Below are 18,605 nucleotides of genomic sequence, written 5' to 3' on the forward strand. Positions count from 1 at the left end.
CATCTATCAAGGACATTTTATGGGCTACCTTGGATTCTCTAAGCCCTAAGTCTTCTGACCCTCAGCTATTCTTGTTATCACTGTGCCAGAAGATTCCACTATCTGAGGCTGACACCCAGAGTCTGTGACTCCACGCACCACCCCCAGACCAGGGGGGAGAGCCACACCACAGTGCATCATGGCGTAGGATTCCTCAGCAGTTGCCCCAAGGGCCAGGTGATGCAACCCTAAAGTGTGGGGTATTTAGCTCCACAGGAGATGAACTTGGACCAGTGGGGTGTGGAGTCAGGAGAGACCCAGGAGATAAATGCTCCCTCAGCGTCCTCCTCTTCCTGTCCAGGAGATGTCTTGTGTGGCCAACTAACAGGCCGTGTCTCCTCATGAAGCCCTGGCCAGTGTGGTAACACACCACCCTGGGCTCGCTTCCCCTCCTTCCCTGCCTGCCCTGGCTGTCCTGGGGCTGCCTCACCTAGGCTTTGCTGCAGGTTCTGCTTCCTAGGGAACCCAGGCTAAAACAAAGAAACTGCAAACATTCAGGTGGATTACATCATTTAACTCACAGGACACCCAGATAAGTTATTATCACAACTTTACAGATAAAGTAACTTGTGGGTGAAGTCACACAGCTGTGTTACCAGTGCAACCAGCGTCCAAACCCAAGAAACCGAACTCTAGATCCCACACTTCTGACTCAGCACTAGAGAGTATATGTTCCCAACAGCCTCCCTCGTCTATCTGGTCCTCCACATGCATCACTTCTGGTACATATTTTCTGTGGAAGAGAATGCTAGATGTATGGCATTATCCGTTCTAGCCATCTTTAAAAGAAAAGAATTTGGGGAAGGCTCTAGGCTTCCTTGCAGCTAGGTGCAGCCATGTGACAGAGTACAGACCACTGTCACATAAGAAGTGATGTGAATGATTCCCAGGTGGTGCCTTCGAAGGGAAGAAAACTGCTCTCCCCCTCCCCTTCTCCCTTTCCCAAAGCTGGAATGCGGACATGGTCGTTGGCGTTAGAGCAGCTGACACCCTAAGATGGAAGCTGATTTTGAGGGTGGCAGTGTGCTGATATGAAAGGAGCCTGTTTACCACCATGGAGCCACCACACCAGCCCTGGACTGTGAGGTGAGAGAAATAAACTTCTAGCTGGTTTTGTCCACTCTTGTTTCAGTCTTTGCTGCAACACCTAAACTTTCATTCTAATATACTTTCCACTGGGCAGTATAATAGCACAACTAGTTAGAGCTGACCTCTGGAGTTAGACCTGGGTTCAAATCCTGGCTCCATCCAAAAGGATGGCTCTGGTTCTTTTCTGGTAGTTACTATTCATCTTCTTTGACAGCCACTTTGTAGACCTTCCTGGAGGACAATTATTCATAGCATTGGCTTGATGGCTGAGCCCAAGAACTCAGACTGTTGGGTTCAAATCCTAGAACTGTTTGCTCCAATTGTACTACCTCGGGCAGTTTACTTGACCTCACTGTGCCTCAATTTCTCCATACGTGAATGAGGAATAAGAGTGCCTCCCTCTTAGGGTTTGGTGAAAGTTAAGAGAGAGCACAGCCACTCACTATGAATGGACTAAAAGATCCCTGGCCCAGGACTTGGCATATGATAAGCATTCAGTAAAAGTCAGCTTTTGCTGGTGCTTATTATTGTTACTATTATTCCTTTGCTGAGTACAGTTTCATGCATAACAGGTATCAGTAAATGCTTTCAAAGGATGAATGAATGAAGATCTAAACCACATTATGTGGAGTGGAATAAGTCACAAAACAAACCAAATACCAAGGTGAGATGTTTTACCCTAGACTGATCGCTGTGTATAATCGCTGCTCAACGGTGTCTCTCAGAGAATGCTGCTTCTCCGTCTGCAGACCCTCGCAAGAGTCCCTCAAGCTTGGAATGAGGGGTTTCAGTGATGTTTATGCTAAGTCAGAGTTTAGACTATAGCTCCTCACAGACCTCCTCTATAGTGGGGATCCCATGGAGCCCACGGGGGTGTCCACAGAACGCAGACATCCAGGCCACTTTTACTGTGGGTATTGACCCCTGCTATTTGGTGCAAATGTAAGAATCTGGAATTGTTATCCTCCCAGAATGGTGAGTGTAATTCTCACCAGTGATAAGGCTACAGTAAATTGTCTCAACCCGGGTGTTAGTTAGGAGCAGACCCTGGACAGGGCAGCCCTGGGGCAGCCCAGCTGTAGCACCAGAGGCTGACTCCACACAGAGTCAGTCCCTCCTCTGCCAGACAACACCACTGCTTCTAAAGAAACAGGGCTGCCCAGAACAAATGCATTCTGCTCAGAGTGCTGGAACCACCAGTGGCAGAGTGTGGACTCAGATGTCCTGGGTTTGTGGTTCACATTCTGGCTCCATTACTAGTTACACAGTCAGGTTTCTCTCTCTGAAACTCCATTTCCTCATCTGTCAAATGGATAGAATAACAATATCTACCTCACCAGTGGCTGCAAGAAATGAATGAAACAGTCAGTGTGAAAAGCTTATAACAATGCCTGGCACATAGTGAGGCCACAATAAAAGCTGACTATTATTCTTACTAGTTTTATTTTCTGGCTGGGGCACACAGCAGGACACAAGGGTCCATGTGTTGCAGTATGGTTTGCCCTACTTCTTGCTTCTGTACCTGACCCAGGCTGTCCATCCAGCCCCATGACTCTGCTAATTCCATCCTGATCACTGGACAGTGGCCCACATTGGACCAGCTGCCACTAGAACACCTCCAGAAATCTCACCTCCTGCCTCAGGTATGCCCCACTACATTTTCAAATTAAAATCAAATGGAAAGAAAAATTTCAAAGAATTTTATAAATTAAATGAGCAAAAATCCAGATAAGGCTGTCCTGGTAAGCACTGCTTTTCTTTTTTTTCCTCAATTCTTTCCCCTCAGAGAGATAAGGGCAGATCATTTTGGAGGAGGGTACTTTGCCACGTGAGCCCTCTATTAGGGTGTGGGCAGGTAGGTGCAGGGGGTTCGGGGGAACTGCCTGACAGTAGCTCATCCACTCAGCCTGCCAGTGTTTCTAAAGAAGTTCCTTATCAGTGTTTAACCCAGAGGTCCAGGAATAATGTTCTCTGCTTAGCGGGTTAATAGAATTGTACAAGGCAGGGAAATACTGCCACCTGTTGATCATCTGGAATCCCTGTTTGAGCACAAATTTCCAAGTACACATACTCTTAAAAATTTACTTTAGCCTTCTACTAGTCCTGGCTACTTAGAAAATTCAGTATCTTATGTTCTTGCCCAATATGTCCATTCTCACACAAATAACAGGTAAACAGACCTAAAAATCACCTTTCAATATCAGTTCTCTATTCTTAAAGTCACCTCTGAATAACCAGGTGCCCATTTCATATACAGTTGGCCCTCTGCATCCACGTGTATCTGCATCCAGCAGAGGGCAGACTGCAGGGGATTGGAGCATCTGTGGTATCTGTGGGGATCCTGGAACCAATCCCCAGCAGATACCGAGGGACAACTGTGCATGTATAAAAGTTATGTGGGATCATAGGATTAAAGGAGTGTTCAACTGCAAGTTTGGAATTCTGGGCTCTGTCCTTGGCTGACCATCAACTGGCTGTGGGACTGGGCGAGTGCCTTCACCTCACAGGCCCTCTGGTAGGTGGGGAAAGTAGGGACTTTCAGTTCCAACACTATAACATTCTGGGTACCTAATAACATGGCATGGCAAGGCCTTACAAGTGGATTTTCTGAACTAAATATAACATCACAAATATTACATCAGAAAAGTTCTATTTTAAGAAAATGAATAAAAAGAGCTCTCTTGGAGGCTGTCCTCTGGCTCAAAGCGAGAGAATGACTGTGGAAATGTCTGGGCATCCTTCCTCCCCACATTCCTCTGAATGGTTCACCTCTGGCCCTTTCAAGCAGAGGGTGGGGTGTGCTCAAACCATCCTTGACCGCTACTGCCACTAGGAGCCCAGATCCCCCCACGGAGTGCAGGCACTGGGGCTTCCCCACCTGAAGAAGCCCTGGGGCCATCAGCCAGACACTGGAGGTGAGCGATCCCTCCTTACTGCCCAGGACACCTGTGTTCGTGGCCCTGGAGCTCTGAGGGTTTGTGGCAACAGTTAGAATGTTTTCTCACACCTGGTAAAACAGTGTCTTCCAGGTTGGACAGTCAGCCCCAGAAATGGAAGAACTAAGGGGGTTCACAGATACATGTACAGTCCTGATTTGTTATATACCTTCAGATAGAAATATGTTACACATATGCTAAAATAAGAAAATCAATTGTAAATCACAGTAACCAAAAAGCCTTATTCTGTAAAATTTTCAAAATACTACTATGCTCATTAACCGTATTAGTTTTAAACTGTGCTTCCTTATTTCATCTAACTCATTCTCAGATGTCCTATCTCAGAATTGGATTTGGTTAGTCTACACCTCAGACTCCACTGTTTCCAGGCGTTAGAATAACTTGTCAGCCACTGCCACCAGAAGCAAATCTCTTTCCTGTTAAGCCCTACCCAGTGATGACTTTAGAATTTGAGGTATACTCTCCTCAAAGGAGAATTTTTTTTCATAGTTTCTGCCTTGTCTCGCCAAGTCCCTGCTAAGCAACTCCTGTAGCCCTCAAAGCAGTGATATGCTGGTAAATATTTAACAGTCACCCCCACCCACAGGGGCCAGGAAGCCCTGATGTGTGGTGTTTGCCAGTTTCCATGGTGTAAATGCTCCTGTTCCTGCTCCTGCCCCAGCCAGTTTCAAGCTGCTGGGATGTGACTGAACAGAGTTGGGAAGAAATGTGCAAAACTAGCAAGTGCCAGCCCCACTGCCATCCCCACCCAGCACATCTCTGCAAAGTGAACGCACTTTCAAAACTGAGGAATTCTAAAAGACACACTTTTCCTCCATGTTTGCATACAGAGCAGAAAATGTTATTTGTAATGTAAAACATTATTTTAATAATCTGCAAAAAAGTTGATACAAAGTTATTTTTTCCACACACTCCCACCCCCACTGAAAGGCCTGGGAGAGTCTCCCCAGTTCCTGCAGATGCAGTAAACAACAGTGTGGGAGGAAGGGGAGTCACCTATTTTATTACTGCAAAATCACAAAAGTGAGAGAAAAGTCTGGGAAGGAGGACCAGATGCAAGTAAACATGACATGGACAGATAAGGCTGAAAAAGGAGGTGGGGAGCAGTACATTTCAAACTGAAATCTCTCAATGGGGCCGAGCCCTTGGGGAGAAGCAAGCTGAATGCCAGAAGTGTGAATGGCAGCCCATTCCGCAGTCCCGGTGAGCCCTGCTCCACACCCATCAAAGCTCTGAGTGACTTGAGAGAGCTTGCACTTCAGGGAAATAAGAGATGAAGCAGGGTCCCAGGGAATCCATGAAAAGATGAACAGTGACCTCATTCAGACCTGGCTAGGGGTCAGCACAGCTGACAGTACATGGCTCAGGTCTTTTACACGTCACTGAAGCTTAGTGGGAGACGACCAGGCTTGGAAAAAACCGCGAGGAAGCAAAAGTGTGTTTTCCTTCTTCCATCCTAATCCTCTCTCTTCCTCTCCCTGTTTGTCTGGCTGCTGGCTGCCTTCCAACTAATCCACACACCCAAGAGGATTGGCCAGTCTGCTTCAACTAAGAATTCCCTTCAAAAAGCAATTTGCATTTTATTAATGGATCCAGAGTGACAGAAAAGCCTTCAAGAAATCAGCAGTCAGTGCAAGCAGGTGGGGGTGGAGGCTGTTCTGCCTCCCCAGGAGACCGGGGCTTGGTCCCAAACACAAGTCTTGAGAGAGCAAGGCCGAAGAAGTCAAACACATTCATACAGAGGGGGAGCACCTTCTGCGGGGGACTAAATGAGAGTAAATGAATTTACATTTCAGGATAAACCATACAACAGATATGAGAAACAAACCACAGAGGACAATAATTGTTTTAAATAATTTACCATCTTGGACTGGGCTGTCCTATCATCATCTGGCTTGTCATTTCCCTGTCTTTCCCTCTTAGATGCTGTATGTAGTTAGTTTGGTATTTTTGTTTGTTTGTTTTTGTTTTTTTAGTTTTAGTTTTTAAGTTAAATTGATTAAGGTATAATTTTGCTTTTAGAATTATCCTTAAAACTTTATTAAATGACATACCCAGAGGCATCATGGGAATAGTTTGGAAATGAAAGTGGTTTTTTCCTTTCATCTTTGCACAAAGCAAATTAATCAAAGTTGACATAATTAAGCAGAAACTTCTCCAGGAATGTCTATTAAAACGACCTCTACCCGGCTGATTATGCATTCCACATACTTTCTATCTGCCTCTTTGTTCATTCATTTTAAAAAGTTTATTCCTTTATCCTCATACTCCACACCTGTCTTTCTCCCATCATGTTCATGTAGGCAAATATGCCAATAATTTTCATCTATGTATTTTTGCATATGTGTTCCTGTAAAATTTGTTGTAGTTTTGTATACTTGGCCATTTATTTAAGTGAGTGATACTGTGTTCTGTACCTCCCACTGTTACTTTGTTCACTGAGCATTGAGTTTTCAGTATCCACCCAGCCTGCTCTCTCGTGGTGACCTGAGTGAGCACAGCCGCTGCACAACACCCCAGGCCATGCCTCACCACATGTTACCTCTGTTCTCCTTGTGAGGGACACTGAGTTCATTTCCAACTCTTTGCCACCACAAACAATACTGTGATGAACAGTCTCCTTATGGATGTGATGAGAGTTTCTTTGGGATAAACACACAGGAGAGAACTGACGGGTCACTGGCGATGCAGATACTACATTTTTCTAAGTAGGACCAGAAAGCTTTCTGCTCTTTCTGAAAAGAGTGAAACAGTCATTCCTTCCGTTGAGCAGTGCATAAGGGTTCCTACATCCTTAATAATATCTGACATTATCCAACTTCATTTTTTGCCTGGCTAATTTGTATAATTAATATCTCATTGTTGTTTTCATTTGCATTGTCTGATTACTAATTGTCTGAAGCATTACTTCCTATACATTACACAGTGATGTTCTATCCTTTGCCCATTTTCTACTGAGGCTTCAGTCTTTTTTTTTATTTGAAGGAAGTTCTTATATAGTCTAAATATTAATCCCACGTTTAGTTTAGACTTTGAAATTGTTTTCTCTTGCCCTACTATCTCTGCATTATCTTTGTTTTTTCCTGGAAAATAATGTTTAATTTTGAGTTAATCCAATTCATTTATTTGTTGTTATTTTTGCAGTGTATTTTGTGCTTTTAAAGTTGTGTTTAAAAAGTCCCTGTGTCTGAGTCACAAAGATGACTCCTATATTTTCTTGGATTAACTTTATAATTTTATCTTTTATGTTTTCATTTTTAGTTTACCTCTAGTCCACCAGTGATATGGCATTGGGTAGGATCCAGTTTTATTTTTCTCTATATAGTGAAACAGATTTCCCAACACCCTTTACTAAACAGTCTATCTTTTCCCTATGACTGTCACCTCTCTCTATCCTATTAGTCTCCACTTACACTTGGATTTGTCTCTGAGCTCTCTGTTCTGTTCGATAATCCATTTGCCTGTTCTTATTCCAAAACTAAACTGAAAAAATTAATAATTTGGTTCTATAGTATGTCAGTATCTAGTAGCATTAGCCCCCTTCCTACCTTTACTTTTCCTTTTTAAGGTTGATTAGTCATGAATCTTTATTTCTTCATATAAATGTTAGAGTAAGTTAATTAAGTTCCTCAAGAAAATTCAGCTAAAATGTTGATTGAAATAGCATTTGATTTATAGTTCACTTTGAGGAATAATCAACATCTTTATAATATCATTATCACACCATTTAAGAGTATGGACAATCTCTCCATTTATTGGCATATTCTATGCTGTTTATAACAGTATTAAAGTTTTCTTCATAGAATTATCATGTAGTCTTGGTCAAGTGAACTGGATATTTTGTGGGTTTTTGTTTCTATTATGAATGGTATCTTAAATCTGATTGTATAGTATAAGAGATACTGTTAATTTTTACAGGTTGATCTTTATCTATCAATACTGTTAAATTTCTATTACTGCCAATAATTTATAATTATTGTTATTTTTCTAGAAAGGCAATTATATCTACTGAAAATACTGAAAGTTTCAACTCTTCCCATTCAGTCTATACACATACACTTTTTTCCTTTCCAATATTGTTGAGAACCCTATTCCTCCGCAAGGTAGTATTAAGCGCTATTAGTACTAGCAGTGGTGGTGGCAGTAGTGGTAGTAGTAGGTATTGGCATGTAAGGGATATTGTTCTTATCCCTATCTAAAATTTTTTCATTATGCATTAAAGTGTATTTGCTGTTAAGATTTTGGTATATAAGCTTTATCAGTTTAAGGACATCTTCTTCTACCCCTAATCTGATAAGAGAGGTTATCATAAACAGGTATTGATCCTTGTCAAAAGCTTTTTCTGCAAGGATTGAGGGAATTATATAATTTTCCTTCCTATGTTTGGAAAGTGGGGAATTACATTGATTGATTTTCTGATGTTGAGATACTTTTTCTTCCTGGCATAAACTCACTTGATTTTGATGTATTATTTTTCTTTTAAATAAACTGATGTATTCAGCGAATACTGCACTCTCTGCTTCTGTACATATGTTCATAGTGAAATAAGTCTATAATTTTCTTTGTCTTCTGTCTTTGCAATCGAGTGTACACTAAATTCCTAAAATGAATGAGGCAGCTTTCATTTTTCCCATTTTCTGGTACAACTTATATAAGATGGGAGTATCTGTTCCTTAAAAGTTTGGTGAAATCTACCCGTGAGACTGTCTGAGCCTGGGATTTTTTTTAGAAGGTAGGTCTTTGACTGCCTTTCCAACTTGTTGACCTAGTTAAAGCTCTCTATTTTTTTCTGTTACAATTTTAGCATTTCATATTTTTCTGTACGTTTGTTTCTTTCACCTAGGCCTTCAGATTGAGGCAGATATGTGTCCATGTGCTCTTCCATTCTCTCTATTGTAGTTATTTCCCTCTTTTTATTCTGTATTTTTTAATTTATGTCTTCTCTTTTTTTTCTTTATCTGTCTTGCCAGAGATTTGTTGGTATTTGAAAAAAATTTTTTGTTGATTCTGTGAATTGTTTTTCGTTGTTCCCTATTTTATCTAATTCTGCCCTTATAATTATTTCCTTCTTTCTTGTGTGCTCCATTGCTCTTTTCTAAATTCTCTTATTGATTGTTCACTTCATTTATTATTTGATATTCTTTGTTTCCTGATAAATGTATTTGAAATATACAGTTGAATCCCACAATTTTGATGTGTAGTATTCACTGTAGTCCTGGTATTTCTTAAAAATTCCTTTATGATTTTTCTCTGTAACTCAAAGTTTGTTTAGTAGTCTGTTATTTTGTTTCCTGACAAAAGAGATTATTAAGTTCTATTTTTCTTGTTAGTCTCAGAATGTATTCATTATTAATTTGTTGCCTAAAACATGATCTATTTTTATAAATGTTTCATGTCTGCTTGAAAAGAAATTATTGTTTCATTTTATTGTTAGGTCTTTATCTTTGCTTTTTCTTTCTTTCCTTTTTTTTGAGGGGGGCAGGTGCGAGGTCTACTTGATCGATCTTTCTCCAGCTACAGTTGTAGGATTATCTAGTTCTCTCTGTCATTCTTTGAAGCTTTCTTATTAGGTATATATAAGACCATAATGGACATATTGTTTCTTATTATTATTCCTTTTATGCATATATAATGTCTATCATCTGTCCTTTGTGATATTTTTTGCCTTAAATTTTTATTTTGTAAGATATTAATATTGCTACTTTAATTTTCTTTTCATTCATAATTAGCTGGCATTTTTTTTTACCTATTTTTATTGTCAACTTTCTGTATTTTGTCATAAATGTGTCTTTTGTAGACAACTTACTGTTATATCACATTTTGTTTGTTTTTGAATCCACTCTGAGAGTCTCTGCCTTTGGTGAATTTAACCTTTCTGATGCTATAGTTCCATTTAGTTCCACTATCTCATTTAGTTATTTATTTTTTATAGTCACCATAATGTACATTACAACCCCAGGATTTATTTATCTTATAACGGGAAGTTTATACCTTTGACCACCTTCACCCATTTTGCCCACTCCCTGACTCTCGCCTCTGGCAATCACCAATCTGTTTTCTGTATCTATATGTCCGTTGTTTTTTTTTTTTTTTTTTTTTTTTTTCAGATTCTACATATAAATGAGATCATACAGTATTTGTCTTTCTTATTTACTTAGCGTAACGCCCTCAAGGTCCATCCATGTTGTCACCACTATCTTATTTTGCATTTGCTTTATTTTCTTTCTTTTCTCTATTCCTAAATTCCACTGCATGTATCAGGTTTTTCCCAAATGCATTGCTGTCTATATATCCCTGCTTACTCTACCATAATCTTTTGGGTTCCTGCCCACTCTGCCCCCTATATCATGTTGATAGAATTTTAGTTCTGGATTTTACATGGGAGGGCTTTTTCCCTTCTGACACCAGATATGTGGTGTCTTTTCCAACACTACTCTCCAACACCAACCAGATGTCCTATAATTCAATTCTGAAACTAACTACCCAGAATTAGTCAGATTCCACAGGTTTAAGGACTTAGCCCTTGAGAGTGCCCTCACTTCAGATGCTAGCATTGAGTTCCTGGGATACCTATGCATCTGTCCAATTCAGCTACAAAGTCAGAGGTTTGCACAACCCTCACCCAAGGCTTGATAATTTGCTGGAATGAGTCAGAGTTCAGGAAAATACCATACTTACTACTACAGTTTGTTACAAAGATTGTAAAATAAAATAAACAGCCGGGTGAAGCGGTATGCAGGACAAGGTCAAAAAGGGTCCTGAGCACAGGAGCCTCTGTCCCTGTGGAGTTGGGGTGCACCACCCTCCGAGTGTGTGCATCTGTTCACCAACTTGGAAGTTTCCCAGACCCCATAGTTTAAGGGTTTTTATGGAGTTTGCATAAAAAAGTCAATCTCAGTGATGAAAGGAAATTTCCCTCCATAGGGTCATGCCAAAGTCCCAAGAGAATGAGTCTTTTGCAGCCTAGACTGTTTTGGAAAGGGCATCTTCTTTTCGATTCCTGCTGGCCTCTCTTGGAGGACTGCAGTTTTTGGACAGAGGCAGCTCTGCTGCTTCTCTGCCAGGCACCAGCCCAGGGGGATTTCTCTGAGATTTCCAAAGCAACAACTGAAAACGTACACTTCCTCTCCTCAAATGCGCACCATTTTCTGGGGCTAAACAGAAGTGGGATGAGACCAACCTTCATAGATCAGGATCCAGGTCCCCTGATCTTCTTTCAGTCATAGGGAATTCCTCTCCCCTTCCTTTTTAAATCAGGACCATTTCCATCTCCCTATCTTCCCAAAGTGCCTCCACCCACTCTGGGCTGGGACCATCCAGCCCACTGCCCCTAAATGAGTCTGAAACACTAAAGCTCTCTCTCCCCTGTGGGGTGCTGAGTTTCAGGACAACAGCTCAGAGCTTCAATGACACAATGCTACTTTCTCCAAAGATGCGGCTGGGAAAAGATGAACCAGTTAGGTTTTGCTTATTTATTTATTTTTAATTCTTACTTTGTTATATAGATGTTATGTCAACACTTTCAGTAGTCCCTGCAATTCACTGCCCAGGTCCTCTTCAGTGTTTGGGTCACTTTCCTTACTCCAGGGGGCAGCCAAGGTCCAGCAGCTGACTGATGTGGGATTTCAGTGAGGTATGAAGGCTTGGCCCCCTTGACTCAAGGTGGTACAACTCTGAAAGGCCATCCACTGGCACTCCCTGTGAAACCAGCTGAGACACTGTGGCTGATGGTCCCAACTTCTCTCCCTGCCCACTATGCTTCCTTCCCTTCCCCTCCACATGCTGGCCCATGAAAGCATACTCCAAGGAGCTTCCTGCACACAGATCTCTGCCTCAAAGACAGTCTCCTAAGACAAGCCCTAAGAGATAGATATCACTTATTCACACTTTATAGATGTGGAAACTGAGGCTCTGGCAGTGTAACTTGGTCAAATGGTAAACTTGATATTTGATTATAAAATCTGTCTGGCTCCCAAGCCTTTGAAAATCTTTTGTCCAGCAAGGGCAGGAATGTAGAGTAAGAACAATCATTCAGCTACTCCTCCCAGGTCCTTCCTACCAGGCATCATGTCCCAAACCCATAGTTACATCACACACACACACACACACACACTTCTTTGCACCAGGGTTACCATCTCTTTCATGTTGGAAATTCCCAAAGAGAAGTGGGGAGACGCAGGTCACAAAGGTAAGCTTCAAATGCTTTGCAACTTCAGCAGCCCTATGCCAGGCTCCGGGGCTGGGAAAGAGGGCTCTGGCTGACTGGCATTTGCTGGGGCTGAGGCTGTGTTTCCCTTGCAGGATCCTTAAGAGGGGCCGCCAACCAGACTCCAGGAATGGCTGTCCCCAGGAAGGCTCCTCTGCCTCCCCTGACTTCCACCTCTTGTCCTCCTCCCATTCCTGAAAAGCTCAGTAAAAGGGGGAGGGTGTGTGTGTGCCGGTTTTCAGTTTCCAAGGCAGAGCCAGGAGTTGATGCATTCTTTAAGAACAAATGCCACCTGCTGTCAGAGCACAGCTAAAAGCACAGCTAATAACGCTCCCTCTGGGGCCTTCATTATAACGTACTCCTCCTCCCTCCCCCTCACGCCCACATTAACGTGCTGCACACTGAAATAGTTTCAAAGTGTAAGGTCCTTGCCTAGCACTTTTTAAAGAGGCGGTCCTGTTCGTGCCGCAGCAGAAACACCCTGAGTCTGCCCGACGTCAGAAATGCGCCCTGTGCTATGAGTTGAACTCACCTCACACAGCGAGACTGCTGCTCTCCCTCCGCAAAACCCTGCCGGGCTGTGGCATCAACGAGAAAATGCAAGGAACCCCCAGCTGTGTACAAACCGTGTTGGTGGGTTCATGCCCGGATCCAAAATACCGAGGGCCTGTGTGTGGCTTCGCGGCCCCGAGACCGGCCCCACCTCGGCCCCATGCTTTCCGGGTGCTTCTCTGGAGGCAGGAAAAGTGTCCGAGCAGAGGAGGGGCGGGGCCTGCGGCGGGGCGTCACTCAGCGGAGGAATCCGCCGCCGGGACCAAGCATTCGGCGCTTGCAACCGTCGGTCTTGCCCCATGTGCCAGTCAAGTGCCTGCGGCTCAGAGCAACAGCCTCCTCTGTGGGTCATTGACGTGATAGCTCCAGTTGTCCTGCTTAGCTTCCCCCCCACCCCCTAAATGTTTTATTAAAAAATGGGAAGAACAAGAAAGTTGAGTGGATCACCTTAAAAGCTTAGAAGAGTTCTGCCACTCTGGTTGCAGAGAGGACACTACCAAGGTCAGAAGCAAAGCAGTTTGTGGTGCCACGGCCTCCGCAGGGTCTTGTCCGCTCCTCCTTTTGGTGGAGCAGCTGTGGTCCCTGTACCCCTGGTCTGTGCACTTCTCCGCAGGGCCCCTCCCCTCCCGAGCACTCCCCATTGCACTCTTGTGCTCTACAGAATACTCCGGAGTCCCAACCCTCAGGCATCAGAGCTGGGAATACGGTGGTGAGGGGGAAAAATATATAAAAACCATCACCGAATTTATCATGTCTGAGGGGAAGGCCAACACTGAACACGGAGTTAAGACAAATAAAAATAACTGTACCAAGTGCCCAGAAAAGGAGGGACACGGAGCCATAAGAACGTGCGAGGGAGACTTGATCTAGTCAGGCGGCCCTAGGAGGTGGTGACTGGGCTGACTCTGTGGGAGGAGTGGACTGAGTGGACTGAGGTGAGGTGTGCTGTGAGCCAGAGCCAGAGAGGCACCAGAACAATGGAAAATCTTTAAAGTATTCGAAGCTGTCATAGGAAGTAATCAGATTTGCATTAAAAAAAATCTCTATTGGCTGCAGCAGAGAACAGAATAGCAAGAGACGGTGGAGACCAGTTAGGAGTTACTGGACCAGAGTGACAGCAGTACAAATGGAGAGGAGGGAACAGGTACTAGAGACCTTTTTGAAGAAGGATCAGCAAGACTTGGTGGATTTGATATGGGGGTAAGGGAGAGGGAGGTGTCAAGGAAGATACATGGGTTTTGGCTTCATAAGTGGTTATATAGTAAAGGGAGGATCAAATTTGAGGAAAGATAATACATTTTAGACGTGTTTAGTCTGAGGTACTTAGGGACATTCAAGTTGTGTAGTCAAAGACCTAGCTGGGCATCCGTGACAGGAGCTCTGGGCTAGGAACCTAATTTGCGGTAGAAGTGGTTACCAAAGCCCTGGGCCTGGACAAGTTCACCCAGGGAGCAGTTAGCTGAGGAGAGAAGAGGGCTGGGGAAGATGAAGGAACTCCAGCAGTTAATGGCAGGCGGAAGAGAATGAGTCCTGCTCAGGAGACTAGGAAGAGCTTTTAGAGAGCAGGAGGTGAGGCAGGAGAATGTCAGCTCACGGAATCCAATAGAAAAGAACGTGTTTCACAAAGAGGATTTTGCTTCTAGCTACAGTGGAGTAAGAGGGACCAGATTTGTCTCCCTGCTTTAAACACCTCTTAAAACAGACTATATGAAACAATGGTTTTCAGAGATTGAAAAACAGGCAGTGCAGGATGGCTGTTCCTGAGAAAAGAGAAATAAATGAGTCCTACACTTGCAGTTTTATGCCGCCTACTGCCTGGAGGTTTTCCAGGCTGCAGGGCAGGGAGTGGGACCATAAGCAGAACCTGATGGTCTTCCTGGGTCCAGGAGACAGGAATGAGAGTTTGGGGAAACAGATTTAGTCTTTTCTTCCTCTTCTTCCAGAGGGCCTGAAGTGCTGCCTGGGGGGCCTGGGGGACTCATGGTGAATGGTTTGGAACTAGCTATAAGCAGCCTAGTGAGCAGGTTAAAAACAGGACTTGCAGCCTGACTGGGGGAATGACAGAGGGGGCCCCATTCTGCTTGGAGAGTACAAGTTCAAGGGGAAAGAGGGTCAGCCCTCCTGGGAGCTAGGGGCTGGGTGAGAGGGGGTGACACAGGCTGTGTGGATTCATACTTTCAGGGTCCAGGGCCCAGATTTGTCCCCTTGCTTTAGCCAGTGCAGGTGCCTCCCTGCCCCTGCTGGGGTTGCTTACTCGGGCTTGTCTTCTAGAGAAACCTTATGGAAGATCACAACTGTGTTTTTTAACTTCTCAGTAAGAAACAGCCCATGGAAGCCCACCTGCCAGACGTGGAAGCCCACCCCTGTGGGAGAGAGAGTCACCGCTGCCTTTTCTCCCTCCCACTCACTTTAGCGTGTTGCAGCTTATGCAGGCTGACCTTCCCCGGGGGTGGCCTAGCTGGCATACCTCAGAGGCAGTGACAGGTAAAGGTTTCACCTTCAGAGGGAGAGATCCCCAAATCAACCTACCTAAGGGCATGAGTGATGAGCCAGAGAGCCAGGGCTGCTACCAATAGTCTCACTCCAGCAGTGCCGACTGAGGGAAATGCAAGGCAAAGAATCTCCAGCCAGGAAGTCGGCTCAGAGGGTGGGCCAGTGGCCTGTTCACGCCCAGCAGCACCTGAGCTGCTCCAGGTGAGGAAGCCTGGGAAGGACAAGAGAGGATGGGGCTAGGAAATGGTGGGGAGGGACCCAGGGTCACACAGCTCTGTCACCATGCCTTCCTTGTGATGCTGAACTAACTACCACTCTGGTTGCTGGTCTGGGTGGGTGTTTTCCTTGAGACGGGTGAAGGGAAAGGCTCTATCGTGTTCATATAATGTTCGCCACCCACCACATTAGTTTTCTGAATTTCTACTTAGAACATTTGTGCCTGTCAGATAAGAGAGGAGATCAATTAGGCTCCAAATGTCACCATTTCTAGTAATTACCATCATGCACAAACAATGGAAAACGCTAAACAATGGGTCTGATTTGAAACATTAACTTTCAGAAATGCTCACAAATGAATCACTTCATCTACAATCAACTACTATTTTAATTTTTTTCTCCTTGAGATAGAAAATAGATAATTACTGAGAAGAGAATTGGGGAAACTTTCCACGCACATAATTTGTGTGCAGAAACATCGAAACAAACATTTCTCTGGAATGTACAAAATGATTCCATATACAATCTGTTATCATTGTAGAAAACCTTCTAAAATGGATTCAGTGCAAGAAATCCTGGTTGGAAAACATCTGTGATTTAAGGCACGTCAAACTTGTAATATGCATGTATGGGCGTGTGGGTGTATCTGTGTGCTCCCCATAATAGAGTCCCTGTGCTTCTCGCTCTGTGCATGGCCCACGCATAAGTGGGCATGAAATGATTATGAACAACCCCTCAAGCTGCTGTACCAAGGAGAGTGTCTGATAGAGCAACACAAAAAAAGAGCATACAGTCAATGACTGCTGTGTGGTGAGGAAGACTTGGTAACTATAGCAACTTGCTTTAAGAACAACCCTGCCAGAACTTAGGTGGGCCCCGCCAGCCCTCCCACTGTCACACCGCGGGGAGAGGGAAGCCGTTCAGCAGAGGCGGCAGGACAACCACACAAAGGGCACATGGAGGAAAGCAAACCTCCTTAAAGTTCCGGCACCACATGGGTCTGTGAAGCAGCAGATTAGGAACAAGAGCAAGAATGCAACTGAGGAAGGTGAACATAAAGAGTCGATTTTGAACTCTTGCAAACAGAGTGAGAATTCTTTGTCATGAATACATCTGCCCAGCTGTGACCATTCTGATGTAAACTGGCATGGGACACCGAAAAAGATCAGCACACACTCAAGAACAGAGACAGCTAACAGGACCCAGGCAGGGTCAGGGTGTTAACATCTGGCTCCTGGATAAGCCCTCACTCATTCCACTGGGAAGAGGGACTGGGGTTAACACCAGAACCCCACATATAGTAGACAGATTTTTAGTTGCGGCAATTTTTTTTTTTTAATGTTTAACTGTTAGTAAACTGCAGATAGTTGAACCCACAGGGTGAGCTCATTTCTCATCATCAAATCCTTTATAGTTGTCATTAAAAAGCCTGGAGCAAAAGGAGCTCCTCAGACATGGTGAGACTAAGGTTTCTATGCCAGGGAGACCCCAGTGACTTTTACTAATCCCTTCTCTGAAGTGGGCAGAGGGAGGCCTCCCTCACATGGGATGGAGCCTGACATGCTGTTACAGGACTCAGGCTCAGCCTGCCCTTCCACCACAGCTCTGTCCCGAACCACGTTCTCCGCTTGACTGGAGAACTCACTCCAGTTTTTCTGCCAACTCGCTGCTGCTCTTGCTCCCTCCCCTCGCAGCATCTTCCTTCTCTTCTCCAGCTCTAGATGACCTAAGCCTTGCTAGTCCTCCCCTCCTAACTACCTCCATCTCCTGAGTATCAGGGTTCTCACTATATCTGTAGGCTGCTGACTCCTAAATTTATATCTGCAGCTCGTGGACTCAAGACTGATGTAGCCAACCACCATCTCAATACGTCAATGAGGATGTCTAGCATGTCTAGCAGGCACCACACACACAGCGGGCCTCAGACCACCCCCCTGTAGTAGATGGTTGGTTCCACCATCAAAGTACATCCCAAATATGAGTGCTCCTCAGCCAGTCCTCTACTCCCTGCCAAGCCACTGACAGCTCTGCCTGGATTGTGACAGCAGCCTCCCGAGTTCTCTGCTTTAGCCCTTGCTCTTTCCTAGTCTGTTCTCCACATGGCAGCCAGAATCTTGAAAAACACAAATCAGATCTTATCACTACCTTGCTCAAAACCCTCTCATGTCTTCTGGTCACAGAATAGAAGCTGGAATTCTTGCTGTGGCCTCTGAGCCCTTTGTGATCGGGTGCACCCTCCTCTCCAGCCTCCGCTCCAACACCTTCCCCTTTGTTCACTCTGCTCCTGACACACTGGTTTTCTTTGCTGCTTCAGACATGACCACAGAGCCTCACACATGCTGCCAACTCTGCCCAGAGCACCTGGAATAGCTCATTCCCTCTCCAAGTTTCCACTCTCCTTAGAGACATCCTCCCTGTCTATTTTACTGAACGACGCTCACTCCCACATCCATTCTATCCCTTTATCCTGCTTTTTTCTTTCCCACACTAATCACTACCTATATTATCATAGAAATTTGTCTCCCTCAGTAGGATTTGAGGTTTATAAAAACAGGGGCTTTTTGTTGTAGTTCACTGCTTTTTTTTTTCCCCAGGACTCAGAACAGTGCCTGTCACATGGTGGGCGATCAGAAAATATTTATAAATGAGCAAATAAACACATGCATAAGGACAGCAAGTGCACATTTGTGTAGCACATTGGCTGTGACATGTAGTGGTTCACTCGCTTTTAAACTGCTTTTGATTTTGTTGCTAAATGGTCTGGCTCCTGCAACAAATCAGGAGATAACATAAGTCATTCTGCTGGAGAATTAAAACACATCTGGGGTCAAAACATTGTGCACCCACGTGTCTGATATAAAAAGGTATTCAGCAATTTAGTTAAGGGAGGATCCTGGATAGAATTAGAACAATAGGATTTTGGAGCTAGAAGAGACTTCTCTCCCCAAGGGAGATACATACTTCCCTCCTCCAAGAACAAATACCTACTGTTCCTCTCACCCTGTGTTCTGTGGGCTCACGTGCCCCAAACTCGCTCACCAAAGCATTCTTCC

At 44.2% G+C, this 18,605-nt stretch overlaps 1 long non-coding RNA gene across 1 annotated transcript in view; it reads right to left on the reverse strand.

Annotated features, from left to right (window-relative positions):
* Positions 1 to 13,229, reverse strand: part of LOC116665322 — a 147,337-nt gene extending 134,108 nt beyond the window's left edge. Inside the window, exon 1 of the long non-coding RNA XR_004321892.1 lies at positions 12,824 to 13,229. This is a non-coding gene — a long non-coding RNA (uncharacterized LOC116665322). The remainder of the gene's footprint in view (positions 1 to 12,823) is intronic.
* Positions 13,230 to 18,605: the final 5,376 nt, after the last annotated feature.

Source organism: Camelus ferus, chromosome 8, assembly GCF_009834535.1.
Source record: "Camelus ferus isolate YT-003-E chromosome 8, BCGSAC_Cfer_1.0, whole genome shotgun sequence".
Lineage (NCBI taxonomy): Eukaryota > Metazoa > Chordata > Mammalia > Artiodactyla > Camelidae > Camelus > Camelus ferus.